The sequence below is a fragment of the Mobula birostris genome, chromosome 20, assembly GCF_030028105.1.
Source record: "Mobula birostris isolate sMobBir1 chromosome 20, sMobBir1.hap1, whole genome shotgun sequence".
NCBI lineage: Eukaryota > Metazoa > Chordata > Chondrichthyes > Myliobatiformes > Myliobatidae > Mobula > Mobula birostris.
Window position 1 is genome coordinate 4276361 of NC_092389.1, and position 21289 is coordinate 4297649.

At 43.6% G+C, this 21289-nt stretch overlaps 1 protein-coding gene and 1 pseudogene across 1 annotated transcript in view; one reads left to right on the plus strand and one right to left on the minus strand.

Annotated features, from left to right (window-relative positions):
- The window catches only part of dscaml1 (Down syndrome cell adhesion molecule like 1), a 781005-nt gene that overhangs the window by 570922 nt on the left and 188794 nt on the right, over positions 1-21289 (minus strand). The gene's annotated exons all lie outside the window — the stretch shown is intronic.
- On the plus strand, positions 11620-12555 carry LOC140185434 (sin3 histone deacetylase corepressor complex component SDS3 pseudogene; annotated as a pseudogene).

Below are 21289 nucleotides of genomic sequence, written 5' to 3' on the forward strand. Positions count from 1 at the left end.
GGGGAGGTGGGGCATTAGCGGAAGTTAGAGAAGTCGATGTTCATGCCATCAGGTTGGAGGCTACCCAGACGGAATATAAGGTGTTGTTCCTCCAACCTGAGTGTGGCTTCATCTTTACAGTAGAGGAGACCGTGGATAGACATGTCAGAATGGGAATGGGATGTGGAATTAAAATGTGTGGCCACTGGGAAATCCTGCTTTCTCTGGTGGACAGAGCGTAGGTGTTCAGCAAAGCGGTCTCCCAGTCTGCGTCAGGTCTCGACAATATATAGAAGGCCACATCGAGAGCACCGGACCAACTTTCACCCTGCCCTCAAGTTTACCTGGTCCATTTCCGACACGGCCCTCCCCTTTCTTGATCTTTCTGTCTCTGTCTCTGGAGACAGCTTATCCACTGATGTCTACTATAAGCCTACTGACTCTCACAGCTATCTGGACTATTCCTCTTCTCACCCTGTCTCTTGCAAAAATGCCATCTCCTTCTCGCAATTCCTCCGTCTCCGCCGCATCTGCTCTCAGGATGAGGCTTTTCATTCCAGGACGAGGGAGATGTCCTCCTTTTTTAAAGAAAGGGGCTTCCCTTCCTCCACTATCAACTCTGCTCTCAAACGCATCTCCCCCATTTCACGCACATCTGCTCTCACTCCATCCTCCCGCCACCCCACTAGGAATAGGGTTCCCCTGGTCCTCACCTACCACCCCACCAGCCTCCGGGTCCAACATATTATTCTCCGTAACTTCCGCCACCTCCAACGGGATCCCACCACTAAGCACATCTTTTCCTCCCCCCCGCCTCTGCTTTCCACAGGGATCGCTCCCTATGCGACTCCCTTGTCCATTCGTCCCCCCCATCCCTCCCCACTGATCTCCCTCCTGGCACTTATCCTTGTAAGTGGAACAAGTGCTACACATGCCCTTACACTTCCTCCCTTACCACCATTCAGGGCCCCAGACAGTCCTTCCAGGTGAGGCGACACTTCACCTGTGAGTCGGCTGGGGTGATATACTGCGTCCGGTGCTCCCGATGTGGCCTTCTATATATTGGCGAGACCTGATGCAGACTGGGAGGCCGCTTTGCTGAACACCTACGCTCTGTCCTCCAGAGAAAGCAGGATCTCCCAGTGGCCACACATTTTAATTCCACATCCCATTCTCATTCTGACATGTCTATCCACGGCCTCCTCTACTGTAAAGATGAAGCCACACTCAGGTTGGAGGAACAACACCTTACATTCCGTCTGGGTAGCCTCCAACTTGATGGCATGAACATTGACTTCTCTAACTTCCGCTAATGCCCCACCTCCCCCTCGTACCCCATTCGTTATTTATTTTTATACACACATTCTTTCTCTAACTCTCCTTTTTCTCCCTCTGTCCCTCTGACTATACCCCCCGCCCATCCTCTGGTTTCCCCCACCCCTTGTCTTTCTCCCCGGACCTCCTGTCCCATGATCCTTTCATATCCCTTTTGCCAATCACCTGTCCAGCTCTTGGCTCCATCCCTCCCCCTCCTGTCTTCTCCTATCATTTTGGATCTCCCCCTCCCCCTCCCACTTTCAAATCTCTTACTAACTCTTCCTTCAGTTAGTCCTGACGAAGGGTCTCGGCCTGAAACGTCAACTGTACCTCTTCCTAGAGATGCTGCCTGGCCTGCTGCGTTCACCAGCAACTTTGATGTGTGTTGCTTGAATTTCCAGCATCTGCAGTATTCCTGTTGTTTGTGGTTGTTGGAGTATTGTGTACAGTTTTGGTCACCTACCTACAGGAAAGATGTAAATAAGGTTGAAAGAATACAGAGAAAATTTACAAGGATGTTGCCAGGGCTGGAGAACCTAATTTATAAGGAAAGATTTGAATAGGCTAGAATTTTATTCCCTAAAACGTAGAAGATTGAGGGGAGATTTCATAAAGATATACAAAGTTATGTGAGGGGTATAGATAGAGTAAATGCAAGCAGGGATTTTCCACTGAGGTTGGGTGGGGCTACTGCTAGAGGTCACAGGTTGAAGGGAACATGAGGAGAAACTTCTTCACTAAGAGGGTGGTGAGAGTGTGGAGCGAGCTTGATTTCAACATTTAAGAGGAGTTTGGATAGGTACATGGTTAGTAGGGGTATGGAGGGCTATAGTCAGTTTAAATGGTTTTCAGCACAGACTAGATGGGCTGAATGACCTGTTTCTGTGCTGTACCTCTCTATGACTCTATGACCATCCATGAGTTTGAATGAGGAAAGCGGCGGCTTCCTCCTCCTTACCCAAATGAAGAGCTGTACATTTTCAGGTATTCACAGTGCAGGGAGTTAGGGGTGAGGTTGGGGTTTAGGCACAGGGATGGGTCAAAATGGGTATATGACATGCAGAATGGCACAAAATGAAGGGCAGCAGACCATACCCTAGCACAATATGGAATGAAGAAGAAAGGATGGACAGAGCAAACCTCCCACCTTATAACTTGGAAGCCAACACTGGCTAAGTGCTCAAAACTCAGATTTAATTTGTACAAGGTAGCATAAAAAGAAGTTTTATGGTTTTGGCATGAACTAGATGGGCTGAGGGCCTTGTTTCTGTGCTGTACTTCCCTATGACTCTATGAAATTCCTTATCTAGAGTTCTTTCTGAGATTAAGTTGGCTGTTCATCTAACATCTTAAGACCATAAGATAATCTTATTTATTTTGTATTTTCATATTTATTTATTTAGAGATACAGCACAGAACAGGCCCTTCAAGACATGCCACCCCAGCAACCCACCTATTTAATCCTGGCCTAATCACAAGACAATTTACAATGACCAATTCACCTACTAATCAGTATGTCTTTGGACTGTGGGAGGAAACCGGTGCATTCCATGGGGAAGACGTATGGACTCCTAAAAGACGATATTGGAATTGAACTCCGACGTGCTGAGCTGTAATAGCGTCCCACTAACTGCCATGCTACCGTAGCGCTTTACAGGGTATTTTCAACATACTTGTGGTTAGCATTATACTGGGTAGGGGGGAGGAAGGGGTGGGAGGGCGAATGTCCTCCCAGTTCTAGATGACATTACCTATCAACATACAGAATAACAACTGCAGATGAGGTCAATCGGAACCAAAGGTGATGCCTCAAGGTGAGATGTTCCTGATCCAAACAAAAAGACAAGTCCTATAGAGATTGCAAGTCTGAAACAAAAACATTTGTAAAGATTCAATATATCAGTTAATACATGTTGAGAGAGTAGCTTGTAAATATATATAGATAGATAGATAGATATGGTGGTACTCAAAGATCCAAGTTCAAATCCCTTTGTGGGCCATTGTGGAATTTAAATTCAGTTTACAATCTAGAATCTAAAACAATTCTGGTCATCAGGAACATTGACCACAAAACTACAGTTTGTCAGAAAATTCCATCCATTCACAAAAATCCTTCAGGGAGCAAAATCTGCTATCCTTACTCATCCTCTGTGTGATTCCAGTTCACCAATGTAGCTGAAATAGCCCAGCAAGCAATTCAGTTCGAGAGCATTAGGGCTGGGCAACAAAATGAAGCCTAGATCCCAAGTAATGGATCAAAAACTTCAAAGGTCCATACCCAGAATCAACTAGATAATTAAGAAATACAATTCTTCACAAGTGCAACCTGATCCATCAGGCAAATCAATAGAATGAGCATAATATCCAATTGTTTGTTTATAATATACACACTGTCCACTAAATGCCTCAGTATGAATTTATCCATTTCTTCACATGCTCAATAGGGCAATATAACAGGTCAGAGAAAGATTTTTTTTTTGTGTCCATAAAACTACAACAATGACTTTGATTTCAGGGTTTGAAGATTCTGTGCCCCTAAGCTCTACACCCAATGATGAGGCACCATGTGAGCCAGTTGGCAAAGTATTGGCTTCTGATCAATCTGCCGTTCTTAAAATGGCAAGCCCCACTCTTAAGTTTCAGTGCACCTTTGGTCACCCAGGTAAAAGATTGGAGAACGGTGTAAGAGGTCAGCTCACTCCTGGCTTCCAGCCAATTATGTCAGCATCCAGAGTGCTGGTAGTGTTGCAAACCAAATCCACTGGCCTCGTCTGCTCAGGATTCAGTCCGTGCTCAAGCAAAGACTCAATGTTAGTTTTGCACCATCACATCTTATAGTTCCACATGATGCCACTGACACCAACCACCCCCCACTCCCGTTTCAGTACTTAGGTATGCAGTCAGTAAAAGAAGATTATAACCTTCCTCCCATTAAATATTAAGGGAAAAAATCGAAAAGCCCGTGTAAAAAGATCACAATTTGGTACAAGTACCTCATCTTACTGCTTTTGATTTGGAGCTAGGAGCTTGAAAGATAGGGGGAATTCATCTAATGACTTAGGACATGCTGCACTGTGGGAGGAGATGCCTTTCTGATTAGGGGTCAAATCAAAATACCATATGAACTCAGAAAGTTTCTAAGGTCACTTAATGCTAACATTCATCTTTCAGAAATAAGACCATAAGACAAAGGAGCAGAAGTAGGCCATTCGGCCCATCGAGTCTGCTCCGCCATTTTATCATGAGCTGATCCATTTTCTCCTATTTAGTCCCACTCCCCCGCCTTCTCACCATAACCTTTGATGCCCTGGCTACTCAGATACCTATCAATCTCTGCCTTAAATACACCCAATGACTTGGCCTCCACTGCTGCCCGTGGCAACAAATTCCATAGATTCACCACCCTCTGACTAAAAAAATTTCTTCGCATTTCTGTTCTGAATGGGTGCCCTTCAATCCTTAAGTCATGCCCTCTCGTACTAGACTCCCCCATCATGGGAAACAACTTTGCCACATCCACTCTGTCCATGCCTTTTAACATTCAAAATGTTTCTATGAGGTCTCCCCTCATTCTTCTAAACTCCAAGGAATACAGTCCAAGAGCAGACAAATGTTCCTCATATGTTAACCCTCTCATTCCCGGAATCATTCTAGTGAATCTTCTCTGTACCCTCTCCAACGTCAGCACATCCTTCCTTAAATAAGGAGACCAAAACTGCCCACAGTACTCCAAGTGAGGTCTCACCAGCACCTTATAGAGCCTCAACATCACATCCCTGCTCCTATACTCTATTCCTCTAGAAATGAATGCCAACATTGCATTCGCCTTCTACACTACTGACTCAACCTGCAGGTTAACTTTAAGGGTATCCTGTATGAGGACTCCCAAGTCCCGTTGCATCTCAGAACTTTGAATTCTTTCCCCATTTAAATAATAGTCTGTCCGTTTATTTTTTCTGCCAAAGTGCATAACCATACACTTTCCAACATTGTACTTCATTTGCCACTTCTTTGCCCATTCTTCCAATCTATCCAAGTCTCTCTGCACACTCTGTTTCCTCAGCACTACCGACCCCTCCACCTATCTTCGTATCATCAGCAAACTTAGCCACAAAGCCATCTATTTCATAATCCAAATCGTTGATGTACAATGTAAAAAGAAGTGGCCCCAACACGGACCCCTGTGAAACACCACTGGTACCCGGCAGCCAACCAGAATAGGATCCCTTTATTCCCACTCTCTGTTTCCTGCCAATCAGCATCAGCCAATGCTCTATCCACGTATGTAATTTTCCCATAATTCCATGGGCTCTTATCTTGTTAAGTAGCCTCATGTGTGGCACCTTGTCAAAGGCCTTCTGAAAATCCAAATATACAACATCCACTGCATCTCCATTGTCTAGCCCACTGGTAATTTCCTCAAAAAATTGTAATAGGTTTGTCAGGCAGGATTTTCCTTTAAGGAATCCATGCTGAGTTCTGCCTGTCTTGTCATATGCCTCCAGGTACTCTGTAACCTCATCCTTGACAATCGACTCCAACAACTTCCCAACCACCGATGTCAAGCTAACAGGTCTATAATTTCCTTTTTGCTTCCTTTCCCCCTTCTTAAATAGCAGAGTGACATTTGCAATCTTCCAGTCTTCCGGAACCATGCCAGAATCTATCGACTTTTGAAAGATCATCGCTAGTGCCTCCGCAATCTCCACAGCTACTTCCTTCAGAACACGAGGGTGCATTCCATCTGGTCCAGGAGATTTATCTACCTTTAGCCTATTCAGCTTCCTGAGTACTTTCTCTGTCGTAATTGTGACTGCGCACACTTCTCTTCCCTGCCACCCTTGAGTGTCCGGTATCCTGCTGTCTTCCTCAGTGAAGACTGATGCAAAATACTTGTTCAGTTCCTCTGCCATCTCCTTATCTCCCATTACAATTTCTCCAGCATCATTTTCTATCAGTCCTATATCTACTCTCACCTGTCTTTTACTCTTTATATACTTGAAAAAGCTTTTAGTATCCTCTTTGATATTATTTGCTAGCTTCCTTTCATAGTTAATCTTTTCTCTCTTAATGACCTTCTTGGTTTCCTTTTGTAAGGTTTTAAAAACTTCCCAATCCTCTGTCTTCCCACTAATTTTTGCTTCCTTGTATGCCCTCTCCTTTGTTTTAACTTCTCTTGTCAACCATGGGTGCATCCTTTTTCCACTCAAAAATTTCTTCTTTTTTGGAATATACCTGTCTTGCATATTCCTCATTTCTCGCATAAACTCCAGCCATTGCTGCTCTGCTGTCTCTCCCGTCAGTGTCCCTTTCCAGTCAACTTTGGCCAGTTCCTCTCTCATGCCACTGTAATTTCCTTTACTCCACTGAAATACCGACACATCAGATTTCGGCTTCTCCTTTTCTAATTTCACAGTGAACTCAATCATGTTATGATCACTGTCTCCTAAGGGTTCCTTCACCTTAATCTCTCTAATCACCTCCGGTTCATTACACAATACCCAATCCAGTACAGCTGATCCCCTAGTGGGCTCAACAACAAGCTGTTCTAAAAAGCCATCTCGCAGACATTCTACAAATTCTCTCTCCTGAGATCCAGTGCCGACCTGATTTTCCCAATCCACTTGCATGTTAAAATCCCCCACAATTATCATAACACTTCCCTTCTGTCAAGCCTTTTCTATTTCCTGTTGTAATCTGTAGTCCACATCACTGTAGCTGTTTGGAGGCCTATAAATAACTGCCATCAGGGTCCTTTTATCCCTTCTATTTCTTAGCTCAACCCATAAAGATTCTGCACCTTCCGATCCTATATCACCTCTTTGTAATGATTTAATATCATTTCTTACCAATAAAGCCACGCCTCCCCCTCTGCTGACCTTCCTATCCTTACGATACACGGTGTATCCCTGACGTTCAGCTCCCAGAGACATGCATCCTTTAGCCACGTCTCAGTGATGGCCACAATATCATACCTGCCAATCTGTAGCTGTACAACAAGATCAGCCACCTTATTCCTTACACTGCGTGCATTTAAGTATAACACCTTAAGACCAGTATTTGATACTTTTTGCTTTGATTTCACTGCAACTTTATTGCACTGCAACTCATCCCAATGGCTAGAAATTTGCCCCATCACGTGCCTGTCTTTCCTGACATCTTTACTGCTCACTATCTTAGATTTATTTCTGTTTTCCCCTTCCTCCGCTCTATCATTCCGGTTCCCATCCCCCTGCCAAATTAGTTTAAACCCTCCCTAACAACTCTATTAAACTTTCCCGCCAGGATATTGGTCCCCTTCGGGTTCAGGTGTAACCTGTCCTTTTTGAACAGGTCATACTTCCCCCAGAAGAGATCCCAATTATCCAAGAATCTGAAGCCCTGCCCCCTACACCAGTCTCTCAGCCATGCATTCATCTGCCTGATCCAACTATTCTTGCCCTCGCTAGCACGTGGCACAGATAGCAATCCCGAGATTACTACCCTGGAGGTCCTGCTTCTCAGCTTCCTTCCTAACTCCTGGAAATCTCTCTTCAGGACCTCCTCCTTTGTCCTATCTATGTCATTGGTACCAACATGTACCAAGACAACTGGCTGCTTACCTTCCCCCTTTAGAATATTCAGGACCCATTCCGAGACATCCCGTACCCTGGCACCTGGGAGGCAACACACCATGCGGGTATCTCTGTCAGGCTCACAGAATCTCCTGTCTGTTTCCCTGACTCTGGTATCCCCTACGACTACCGCATTTCTCTTCTCCCTCCTTCCCTCCTGCACAACAGCGCCAGGCTCAGTGCCAGAGACCCGGTCACCGTGGGTGTCCCCTGTCAGGTCATCCCCCTCAACAGCATCTAGAACAAGATATTTGTTGCTGAGGGGGACAGCCACAGGTGTGCTCTCCACTATCCGGGCATTTCCCTTCCCTCTCTTGACAGTGACCCAGTTTTCTGACCCCTGTAGCCTAGGGATGACTACCTCCCTGTAGCTCCTGTCTATCACCTCTTCACTTTTCCTGATAAACAGTAGGTCATCAAGCTGCAGCTCCAGATCCCTAACACGGTCTCTGAGGAGCTGTAATTTGGTGCACCTGGTGCAGATGTGGCCATCAGGGAGGCTGGACATCTCCCAGGATTCTCACATCTGACACCCTGAGCAAAGCACTAACCCTGCAGGCATGCTACCTAAAATGACGATAAGACGTAGGTTGTTTGGCCCATTGGATCTGCTCCGCCATTCCATCATGGCTGACATTATCCCTCTCAACCCCATTCTCCTGCCTTCTCCCCGTAACCTTTGACACCCTGATTAATCAAGAACCTGTCAACCTCCACTTTAAATATACTCAATGACCTGACCTCCACAACCATCCATGGCAATGAATTCCACAGATTCAGCACCCCCTGGCTAAAGAAATTTCTCCTCATTTCCATTCTAAACGGATGCCCCTCTTTTCTGAGTCTGTGCCCTTTGATCCTGCGCTCTTCCCCCCCCCCCCACTATAGGAGACATCCTCTCTACGTCCACTCTATCTAAACCTTTCAATATTCAATAGGTTTCAAAGAGTAAGGTAACAAACGATGTTACTTGTTGGAGCTTGCTGTGTGCATATTCAGCGTCAACTTGCCGACAGCAGTCCACCGTTCAAAAGTACTTCTTTGGTTGTAAAGCTGATTGGGATGTATGAAGGCAGTGATAGGTATTATATAAATACAAGTGCATCCTTTGATGTATGAATTCTGGATGAACAATTCAATGTGCAAAGTCAAAGTGTTTTAATCATTAAATTATTTTAATACCACCATGACTTTGTTGCCAACAGTAGATATGCTTAATTGGGTTTGAATTATAGCTATAAAATAATGAGTCCAATAGAATTATAACCTGGGCTAACACTTAGTAATGTCTTAACATGTATTATTACACTGCAACGAACACTCTTCCTGAAACTTTTACCAATGAACTGCTCACATACAGTATTAATGTCCATTCAATTCTCTGTGGAGTCATACACTCAGTGGCCACTTATCAGGTACACCTGCTCATTAACACAAATATCTAATCAGCCAATCATGTAGCAGCAATTCAATATATAAAAGCAAGCAGACATGGTCAACAGGTTCAGTTGTTTGTTGTTCAGACCAAATGTCAGAATTGGGAAGTGTATCGTATAGCCTACAGTATAATAAGGGACTACTTCATGTTTTAGTAACATGTCGTTGAATGCGCTATTAGGCACATATTCAGCATGCGCTATTTGGCGCGTATTGATCTGTACGTGTGCGTCGAGTTCGGATTATGCCAGTAAAGAACCATGAAACTTAGCTCCCATCTCCAGTGTTCTTATTAATAGCATTATTGTGAAACTAGGGTATATACACAACAAATTGGCAACAAGGTTAATGAACCTACATCGTGTCGGAACGCCGTGTTTTAGTTGATAATGACACTCGGAGGAAGAGTGCAAGGAACAAGCCAAGGAGCAGGAGAAGGAGGCAGAGCAAGGCCCCGAGTCAGAAAGAAAGCGGGAGCACAGCCGGGGTCGGGAATGTCGGGAGACCAAGAGACACAGTCAGAGCCGCAGCACGTCCAGCCAAGACCACAGCCAGCGCTGACCCCCAGGGACTGAGGATCTGCCTGCCCCAGAAGGGAGATAAAAAGGAGCGACACACACACATCTAGACAGAGTGCACTCGTGACACTAGCAAAAAGGACACGTGAGTCAAGGGGGCAAAATTAACATAACAAAGATGGCGATGATTGGAACCATTACAGCATTTGATAGTGGCATTGAAGACTTGGCAACTTACATTGAGAGAGTGGAGTTACATTGTGTTAACAATGCAAAGAAAGCCAGTGTCTTACTCAGTATTATGGGAGCAAAAACACACAGGCTGCTACGGAGCTTGTTAGCCCCTGATAAGCCAGCTGACAAAATGTTCAAGCAAATAGTAGTGTTGCACACTTGGACACCAAAGGGACTTCCAGGCGTGCAGAAGTTTAAAATAACGTCTTTATTTTCCTTTCTGGAAATACCGGAACACAGCGCATCGGCTTACCATGCATGCTGCCGGGTCGTCTCCGTCTACTCCATCACGTGCGCACTCCCGTGCCCCCAGGACCCCTCAGCTGCCCTAAGTGCCTGTATAAGCTTTGCCCCTTGTAACTATCAACCAACCCACTAAAATATTACCATTGCTAGTGCAACTGAACATTAATCAAATTGTAATGAACAAAATAACAACCCAAAGCAATAAAAATAATATGAACATAATATAAGAAAATTAGGGGGTTATCCAGTGTCCATTAATATGCTCCACATTACTATGGGTCCCACACTAGACACTCTCCAACAGCATTTAAACCCCAAACCACTGGTCATTGCTGAAAGATTTAAATTTCACAAATGGAATCAGAGCAAAAGTGAAAACATTTCTGAATATTATGCTGAATTGCGCAAATTATCAGAACATTGTCAATTTGCAGCTGGTCTATCGGACTCATTGAGGGACAGGTTAGTGTGTCGCATGCACTGTGAAACCACACAGAAGAAGCTTCTGTGTGAAAGAGACCTTACATTCGAGAAAGTGCTAAACATTGCAATATCAACGGAAACAGCAGCACAGGGTGCTTCCGAGATACAACAAAAATCTCTGGAATATGCCACAAATGAAATGTCACTGAACAGAAATGAAGGAAAGAAATGTTACTGTTGTGGGAACAGGTCACATGACCCTGATGACTGTTGGTTTAAAGATAAAGAATGCAGAAACTGTGGCAAACAGGGCCACACTGGCAGAGTATGCAAAGCTAGTAAACAGCAGAAAAAGGACAAAATACAGAGAAACAAAAAACCCCATAAAGGAAAATACAACAATGTACACAAAATGAAAGAAGGCAGTTCTGATGAAAATGACTCCGACGAAAATGAATTGTCTTGTCTGCAACTTCACAGCGTGAAAGAGACAGATGATCGAAGAGTAATAAGGATCAGTCCACAAGTGGCGGGCGTGAGACTGAAAATGGAGGTGGACACAGGCTCAGCTTGTGATCTCTGTACACGACTACAAACGACTGTTTTCTCACATACCTCTGAAATGAAATAAACTACTGCTAAAGACTTACACAGGACAGAAAGTGTGTCCCAAAGGCAAAATTAAAGTGACAGTGACCTACGGAGACAAAACACAGCAGCTGAACCTCTATGTACGGAAAAATGGAGGACCACCGTTGCTGGGACGTGAATGTCTCAGGAAAATCCAGTTGGATTGGCACACCATCAAGGCACTAGGTGTGTCAACAAAGGAGGGCAGTTCGGCAGGGGAGATGTCCACAGTTCTCCTCTCACCCATTGTAGACTATTACAACGATGAGGAGGAGCTAGCCAGCGTCGATGACGAGGCCGAATGCAGTATCCGTGGCCGCGACTCGGATGAAGATACAGAGGATGCAAGGGAGACAGATATTGCCAATAAGCAGGATGATGAAGACTACCTGGAAGTAAAAGAGCAGATGTACCAGGAGAAATTGATATCTCTCAAAAGACAGCTACAGCAGTTACAGGAAGGCACTTTGCAGGAGTATCAGAAAAGGATGTAGAAACTAGGTCAACAAAACAAGGAAGGAATACGAAATGCAGAGCTTTTTCTGCAACTGGAGACAGAAAAAGTGGAAAGGAATTATATTAAAAAGAAGAAAGCAGCAGTGAAAGAATTTGAAGATAAAAAGATTGAGTTAGAAGAAAAGAAAAAGATAATTGAGAATGAGAGGCTAACAATAGAGCTCACAGGAGATTTTATGGAGGTAAAGCCAATAATGACTAGGAAACTAAGGAGGGGACCTAATGACCCTGCTCCAATTACAGACAAAAGACAAAAACCTGCACCTGCACTGTTAAATTACTTGTTAACAGATGAACAGATAATGGAAGATCAGCGAACTCTCAATAAGCTTAAATCTCTGAAAAGACCAGCAACTCCATCTTCTCCTGAGCATCTTCCCAGCACTCCTGCTGAATCACCAGCACAAAGATATGAAGCATGAATAGAAGATGGAAAGTTATATTACGACCAGAGATGGTACCATAAAGGTCAGGCTACCTATTTGGAATCTAAGAAGAATACGAAGATTGGCTGTGTAATTAGCTCAGTTGAAACAAATGAGATATGGGTCAGGAAGACAAGTGATAACACAAAGATGCGTATATATCTAGGACAGCTGCACAGAGGAGTCTTCATTATATGGAGGTGATCTGCTGCCTAGAACTCTTAGCAAGTTGGAGGCGCACATCTTCTTAACTCCCTATGCTCAGAGGTCAACTGTTCATGAATTTTATATGGAAATCAGTATTAAAACAAACAAGTTTATTGACAGACTGAAGAACACACTATTTGAAGACACTGTCCAAGGCCATCTCAGTTTTGATGATTGTACATATTTTTAAGAATAACATTCACCTTTTCACGGATTTCACTTTGCTTTCATCATCTTCACAAGATGGAGGTGACTACTCTTTATGGCTGAAACCTGCCAATTTGTGGATTGTTTAATTTATTCCAGACAATAGAGTGAAGACCTATTTGCTTCAGTGCTGGACAATCTAGAGAAGAACCCCCCCCCCCCCCAGAGACTTGAGTTATAAATGGGTCTTAGACCAAAAGTTAAAAAAAAAGGCTTGTTATAATTTGATATTATTACCTTACTTTGTTATAAATTAATATTATTAAGTTACTAAGTAAACAAATGGTAGGTGTTTGTATGTTAAGGGTAAACATATTTGTTTAGCATAGTGCCCCAGTATAAAAAAACAGTTGATACACTATTAAAATAAAGGGGAAGGAGTGTACCGTATAGCCTACAGTATAATAAGGGACTACTTCATGTTTTAGTAACATGTCGTTGAATGCACTATTAGGCACATATTGAGCATGCGCTATTAGGTGCATATTGATCTGTTCGTGTGTGTCGAGTTCAGATTATGCCAGTAAAGAACCATGAAACTTAGCTCCCATCGCCAGCGTTTTTATTAATAGCATTGTTGTGTAACCAGGCCACATTCACAACAGGAAGAAATGTGATCTAAGTGACTTTGACTATGGAACGACTGTCGGTGCTAGATAGGGTGGTTTGAGAATCTCAGAAGCTGCTGATCTCCTGGGATTTTCATACACAACAGTCTTTAGTGTTAACAGAGAATCATGCACAAAGCAAAAGAAAAACATCCAGTGAGTGGCAGTTCTGTGGGAGAAAACACCTTGTTAATGAGGGAGGCTGGAGGAGAATGACCAGACTGGTTCAAGCTGACAGGAAGGTGACAGTAACTCAAACAACCATATGTTACAACAGTGGTGTGCAGAAGAGCATCTCTGAACACACAACACATCGAATGTACAACTTGTCGAACCTTGAAGTGGATGGGCTACAGCAGCAGAAGACCATGAACATACACTAAGTGACCACTTTATTAGGTACAAGAAGTCCCTCATAAAATGGGTACTGAATGTACTTCTTCATTTCAAATATCATGTGTGTAATCAGGACATGGATATTTCCACTACTGGGACTAGGAAAATAGAATGAAGTTTCCTGTGTAATGGTGCAAGTGTTAAATAAAAGGCATTGTATAACCTGGTATCATGCGAGCACTCACAGGTGTTTGAAATCCAGTCCTCCCATCTAAGAAGCTCTTCAGTTTACAAATTTGACCTTTGTTATTTTATATTCTCCCAGAGTTCTCCAACTGAAAATCAATTTTCCTAGGAGAGAATAACTTACAAACATAAAAATTAGGAGAAGAAATAGACCATTCATCCCCTCAAGCCTATATTGTCATTTTAATAAGATCAAGGGTGACTGGAACATACCTACAATTTGTTTTTTATCTTCAAGATTCCTGAATTTAGGGAGGTTCAGTATGTCACCGAAAACTCTTACAAATTTCTGTAGATGTAAGGTGGAGAGAATTCTGACTGGTGGCAACACAGCCTGGCATGAAGCCTCTAATGCACAGGATCACAGGAGGCTGTAGAGGGCTATAGATTTGGCCAGTTCCACCACAACCATAACCCTCCCAATCACCAAGGAAGTCTTCAGGAGACAGTGACTCAAGAAGTGGCACCCATCATTGTGGCCACTGTTTCGTGTCCACAGTTTTGTTTTACTGGGAGTCCACAGTTTCATTTCTGTGAGCGTTACCTTATGACATATGCCAACGGTATAAAAGAAATGTGGACATAATGCTGAGGAGTTGTCGAAGGAAAGAGAGAGAGAGTGAAGACTGCAGACTTTGAGCTATCAGGGAACAGCTCACGATCGAGAAGGGTAAAGGCTTACCCATACCCAAAGGATTGGGTTAATTAGCGGCACACTGTGCATTGTGGAGACATGTCTGTCCTTCATATGATCCATGGGTGTGGATTTTGTGACAGTCACTTTGAGAAATCGCTCTTCATGGACTTCGGAACAGTATTCTTTGGCTGGGATCTTTGGTAACCGTTTCTTCGTTCGCTAGCCGTGGAATCTTTGGAATTCGTCGTGATCGCCTTGTCGCTGCCCTGTGAATCCACAAGCCTCTCCTCTCACCTATTTTGTGAATTACTGGGACTCTCTGAACTGCCACTTTAAGACTGTGAAGAACAGGTTCTAAGTTTGACTGTAAGGGAGCTATAGACTGTTAACTTCTGTTTAAGAAAGTCATTTATTTAATTTTCTATATTTTTGAGTAGATGTAAATAAATATAGTGGTTTTAATATTAAAATTCAACTCAGTTTGTCATCTCTTGCTGCTGGTACGTTATGAAGTCATAACACCACTCAGCCTCCAAGACATGCACTCTCCTTGTTACTGCCATTGGAGAGGAGATGCAGGAGCCTGAAGGCCCACAGTCAATGATGATTCAAGAACCTCTTCTTGCTCCCTGCCATCAGATTTCTGAATGGTCGATGAACACTACTTCATTATCCCTTTTATTGCACTGCTGACTTATTTTCATAATTTATAGTAATATTATGTCTTTGCCCTGTACTGCTGCCACAAAACAACAAACTTCATGTCATCTAAGTCAGTGAAAATAAATCTGATCCTGCAACCTGCAGTAATCCTTCATCTCCATGTTTATCAGTTATCTATATCTGTGTTAAATCTATTCTGACTCTCTTTCTCAATGATGGTTGAAGCAGACTTTCAAAACCTCTGAGAGAAAAGCCTTTGCCTCATCTTTCTGCCACTGCCTGGAGTTTGTATATTTTCCCCATGACCACATGAGTTTCCTCTGGGTGCTCTGGTTTCCTCCCATAGACCAAAGACATATGGGTTGGTAGATTAATTAGTAATAGTAAATTGTCCCTAATTAGGCTCAGATTAAATTGGGGGAATTGGTGGGCAGTGTGACTCAAAGAGCTATACGGGCCTATTCTGTGCTGTATCTCAATCAATCAATAAATAAAAGGGTAACTCCTTAAATTTAAACAGTGTCCTTTTGTTCGAGATTCTCCACAAATGCCCTCCTATCCACCATTTCAGGACCCCTCAGGATTTACATATTTTAATCAAGATGCCGGTCATTCCAGTGGGTACAAGCCTAGCCTGTACAAACTTCCCTTGAAAGACGTCCGATCATTCCAAGCATGAGCTCAAGAATCCTTTCTTGACCAATTTCCAATACATTAACGTCCTCCGTTAGATTAGGAAACCATTAATGTATGCATTTCTCCAGATGTGGACTCACTATGACTGACACACAACCTCCCAATTTTTGTATTCAATTCCCTTTGCCCAAACCAATATCATTCTGTGAGCTTTCCTAATTCAAATATTAAAAGATTCAAAAAAACTTTATTGTCATTCTAACCGTACATCAGCTCAGCAGGGCAGAATGAGACAGCGTTTCCCAGGAGCAGTGTAATCATAACATAACAAACGCAACACTAAATAATAAACATATCAATAAATAGTAAAACACAACAGCCACATATCAGTTATAAGTGTCCAGTGCAAGTTAAAAGTGTCCAAAGCAGAATCAGGTAGAGCAGCTATTTAGCAGTCTGACTGACTGTGGGAGGAAGCTGTTTAGTAGCCTTGTGGTTTTAGTTTTGATGCTCCTGTAACGTTTGCCTGATGGCAGAAGAACAAACAGTTCATGGAGAGGGTGTGAGGGTTCTTTAATGATGTATCTTCTGGAGGCATCGACTCTGAAAGAGGTCTTGGACAGAAGGTAGGGAGACCCCAATAACCTTCTCTGCTCCCCTAACCACCCTCTGCAAGGCTTTTTTGTCGACAGCACTGCAGCTGGAGTACCAGGTTGTGATGCAAAAAGTCAGCACACTCTCAACCACGCCTCTGTAGAATGTAGTTAAGATGTTAGTGGGGAGTGATGCTTGTTTAAGCTTCCTCAGAAAGTGCAATCTCTGCTGGGCCCGTTTCACAATCCCAGTGGTGTTTCTGGACCAGGTAAGATTGTCCGAGATCTGCACCCCAAGGAACTTGATGTTTTCCACTCTCTCCACTGTGGAGCCGCTGATGCTGAGGGGTGTGTGCTCAGACTGAGACCGTCTGAAATCGACAATCGTCTCCTTGGTTTTGGTGACATTAAGTATCAAGTTGTTATCACTGCACCAGCTCTCTAGGTGATTGACCTCCTCCCTGTACATTGTTTCATCATTTTTGCTGATGAGCCCCACCACTGTGGTATCATCAGCAAATTTAATGATCAGGTTCTCCTTGAATCTGGCTGCACAGTCATGTGTTAGCAGTGTAAACAGCAACGGGCTAAGCACACAGCCTTGTGGGGATCCAGTGCTCAGTGTGATGGAGTCAGAGATGTTCCTGCCAACAGTGTTCTTCTGTGAATCATGCACAAGGATAGACCTCTCTGTATCTCAAAGCTCTGCAAGCACTCATCAATTAAAAAAAAAGACCTCTATTTATTCTGTCTTCCAAAATGGACAATTTTCATTTTCCCACATTGTAGTTCATTTGCCAGCTCTTTACCCACTCATTCAACCAACCGACGCCTCTCTATAGAAAGACTGCAGATGCTAGGAACCTGGAGCAACATGCTGGGGAACTTAGCAGGCCAGGCAGTATCTATGAAGGGAAATGAACAGCCAACATTGCGAGCTGACACTCTTCACCAGGATTCTTGTTCATCCCTCTCCACAGTTGCTACCTGATCTGCTGAGATCACCCAACATATTGTGTGTGTGTTACTGTATTCCTTTATAACACCCTTAAATCCTCTTCACAACTTCCCTTTCTTCTTCCTTTCCATTCTACAGCGCGACTTCAGAGAACTCAGAAGAAGGCTGAAAAGCAGGACTTCCAGGGTGGTTATCTCCGGTTTGCTTCCAGTTCCCTGTGCTGGAGTGGTCAAGAACAAGGAGATAATGGATCTGAATGTGTGGCTGAGGAACTGGTGCAGGAAGCAAAGATTTACATTCTTGGACCACTGGGGTATGTTTTGGGGTAAGGATGAATTGTACAAAAGGGACGGGTTGCACCTTAATAAGCGGGGCACCAGCATTCTGGCAGGCAGGTTTGCCTCTGCAACACGGGTATGTTTAAACTAAGTAGCGGGGGGGAGGGGACGAACTGGAAACATAAGGATGGAGATAAAGGGAAATTGAGGATAAGAAAAGTTCAGAAAGACAGTAGAATCAACAGAGCAGAAAGCTCAAGAGGGGATCGTACAGTATAGCCAAGTGATATAGGAACTGATATGGGAGGTGAGGGGAGTAATGAATTAAAAGTATTATATATGAATGCACGGAGTATAAGAAATAAAGTGGATGAGCTTGAGGCTCAGTTGGAAATTGGTAAGTATGATGTTGTGGGGATAACAGAGACATGGCTTCAAGTGGACAGGGCCTGGGAAATGAATATTCAAGGGTATACGTCCTATCGAAAGGACAGACTGATGGGCAGAGGGGGTGGGGTTGCTCTGTTGGTGAGGAATGATATTCAGTCCCTTGCGAGGGGGGACATAGGATCAGGAGACGTAGAGTCAGTATGGATAGAACTGAGAAATTCTAAGGGTAGAAAGACTCTAATGGGAGTTATTTACAGGCCCCCAAACAGTAGTCTGGATGTAGGGTGTAAGTTGAATCAAGAGCTAAAATTGGCATGTCGCAAAGGTAATGCTACAGTTGTTATGGGGGACTTCAACATGCAGGTAGACTGGAGGAATCAGTTTGGTGCTGGACCCCAAGAAAGGGAGTTTGTGGAGTCCCTCCGAGATGGATTCTTAGAACAGCTTGTACCGGAGCCTACCAGAGAGAACGCAATTCTAGATTTAGTGTTGTGCAATGAACCGGATTTGATCAGGGACCTCGAAGTAAAGGAGCCATCAGGAGGTAGTGACCGTAATATGATAAGTTTTAATCTACAATTTGAGAGGGAGAAGGGAAACTCGGAAGTGTCAGCATTACAGTTGAACAAAGGGAACTATGGTGCTATGAGGGAGGAGCTGGCCAAAGTTCAATGGAACAATTCCCTAGCAGGGATGACAGTGGAACAGCAATGGCAAGTGTTTCTGGGAATAATGCGGAAGGTGCAGGATCAGTTCGTTCCAAAGAGGAAGAAAGATCCTAAGGGGAGTAAGGGGAGGCCATGGCTGACAAGGGAAGTATAAAAATAAAAGAGAAGAAGTATAACATAGCAAAGATGAGTGGGAAGCCAGAGGATTGGGAAACTTTTAAAGAGCAACAGAAGGTAACTAAAAAGGCAATACGCAGAGAAAAAATGAGGTACGAAGGTAAACTAGCCAAGAATATAAAGGAGGATAGTAAAAGCTTCTTTAGGTATGTGATAAGGAGAAAAAAATAGTTAAGACCAAAATTGGGCCCTTGAAGACAGAAGCGGGTGAATTTATTATGGGGAACAAGGAAATGGCAGATGAGTTGAACAGGTACTTTGGATCTCCCAGATGTAATAGTGGCCAAAGGACCTAGGGTAATGGATGAACTGAAGGAAATTTATATTAGGCAGGAAATGGTGTTGGATAGGCTGTTGGGTCTGAAGGCTGATAAGTCCCCGGGACCTGATGGTCTGCATCCCAGGGTACATAAGGAGGTGGCTTTAGAAATCGAGGACGCACTGGTAATCATTTTCCAATGTTCTATCGATTCAGGATCAGTTCCTGTAGATTGGAGGGTGGCTAAAACAGGGAATTATAGACCGGTTAGCCTGACGTCGGTGGTGAGAAAGATGCTGGAGTCAATTATAAAAGATGAAATTACAACACATCTGGATAGTAGTAACAGGATCGGTCCGAGTCAGCATGGATTTATGAAGGGGAAATCATGCTTGACTAATCTTCTGGAATTTTTTGAGGATGTAACTATGAAAATGGACAAGGGAGAGCCAGTGGATGTAGTGTACCTGGACTTTCAGAAAGCCTTTGATAAAGTCCCACATAGGAGATTACTGGGCAAAATTAGGGCACATGGTATTGGGGGCAGAGTACTGACATGGATTGAAAATTGGCTGGCTGACAGAAAACAAAGAGTTGCGATTAACTGGTCCCTTTCGGAATGGCAGGCAGTGACCAGTGGGGTACCGCAGGGTTCAGTGCTGGGACCGCAGCTGTTTACAATATATATTAATGATTTAGATGAGGGAATTAAAAGTACCATTAGCAAATTTGCCAATGACACAAAGCTGGGAGGCAGTGTGAAATGTGAGGAGGATGTTATGAGAATGCAGGGTGACTTGGACAGGCTGGGTGAGTGGGCGGATGCATGGCAGATGCAGTTTAATGTGGATAAATGTGAGGTTATCCACTTTGGTGGTAAGAACTGGAAGGCAGATTATTATCTAAATGGAGTCAAGTTAGGAAAAGGGGAAGCACAACGAGATCTAGGTGTTCTTGTACATCAGTCACTGAAAGCAAGCATGCAAGTACAGCAGGCAGTGAAGAAAGCTAATGGCATGCTGGCCTTCATAACAAGGGGAATTGAGTATAAGAGCAAAGAGGTCCTTCTGCAGCTGTACAGGGCCCTGGTGAGATCACACCTGGAGTACTGTGTGCAGTTTTGGTCTCCAAATTTGAGGAAGGACATTCTTGCTATTGAGGGAGTGCAGCCTAGGTTCACAAGGTTAATTCCCGGGATGGCAGGACTGTCATATGTCGAAAGATTGGAGCGACTGGGCTTGTATACTCTGGAATTTAGAAGGCTGAGAGGGGATCTTATTGAAACATATAAGATTATTAAGGGATTGGACACGCTGGAGGCAGGAAGCATGTTCCCGCTGATGGGTGAGTCCAGAACCAGAGGCCACAGTTTAAGAATTAGGGGTAGGCCATTTAGAATGGAGTTGAGGAAAAACTTTTTCACCCAGAGAGTGGTGGATATATGGAATGCTCTGCCCCAGAAGGCTGTGGAGGCCAAGTCTCTGGATGTTTTCAAGAAAGAGATGGATAGGGCTCTTAAAGATAGCGGAATCAAAGGTTATGGGGATAAGGCAGGAACTGGATACTGATAGTGGATGATCAGCCATGATCACAGTGAATGGCAGTGCCGGCTCAAAGGGCCAGATGGCCTACTCCTGCACCTATTGTCTATTGTCTTCCTATCTTTGTATCACCAGTAAATTTATTGACTATGCCTTCAGCACTTTAATCAAAGACATTTAGATAAACTATATGAAGTAACCCCAGCACAGATCCCAGTGCCACATCACCCTTTGATTTAACAATCAAATGCCTTTTCTCCACTTCCTGGTAACCACCCAATCTTCTCTATTCATGTCAAACATCTTACATGAGGAGCCTCTATTTTCAACAATAATTTTTACTTCTGGTGATCTTAGTATGGAAAATATACAAAGTTCCCCTTCATCCACAGCACATGTTACTTCTATAAAGAATTTCAATAAATAGATCAAATATGATTGCTTTTTCACCAAATCATGTCTGTAGACTTTGCCTAATTACCTCAAAATATTCCAAATACCCTGCTATGACATCCATAATAATGGTTTTGAACTGATGTTATGCAG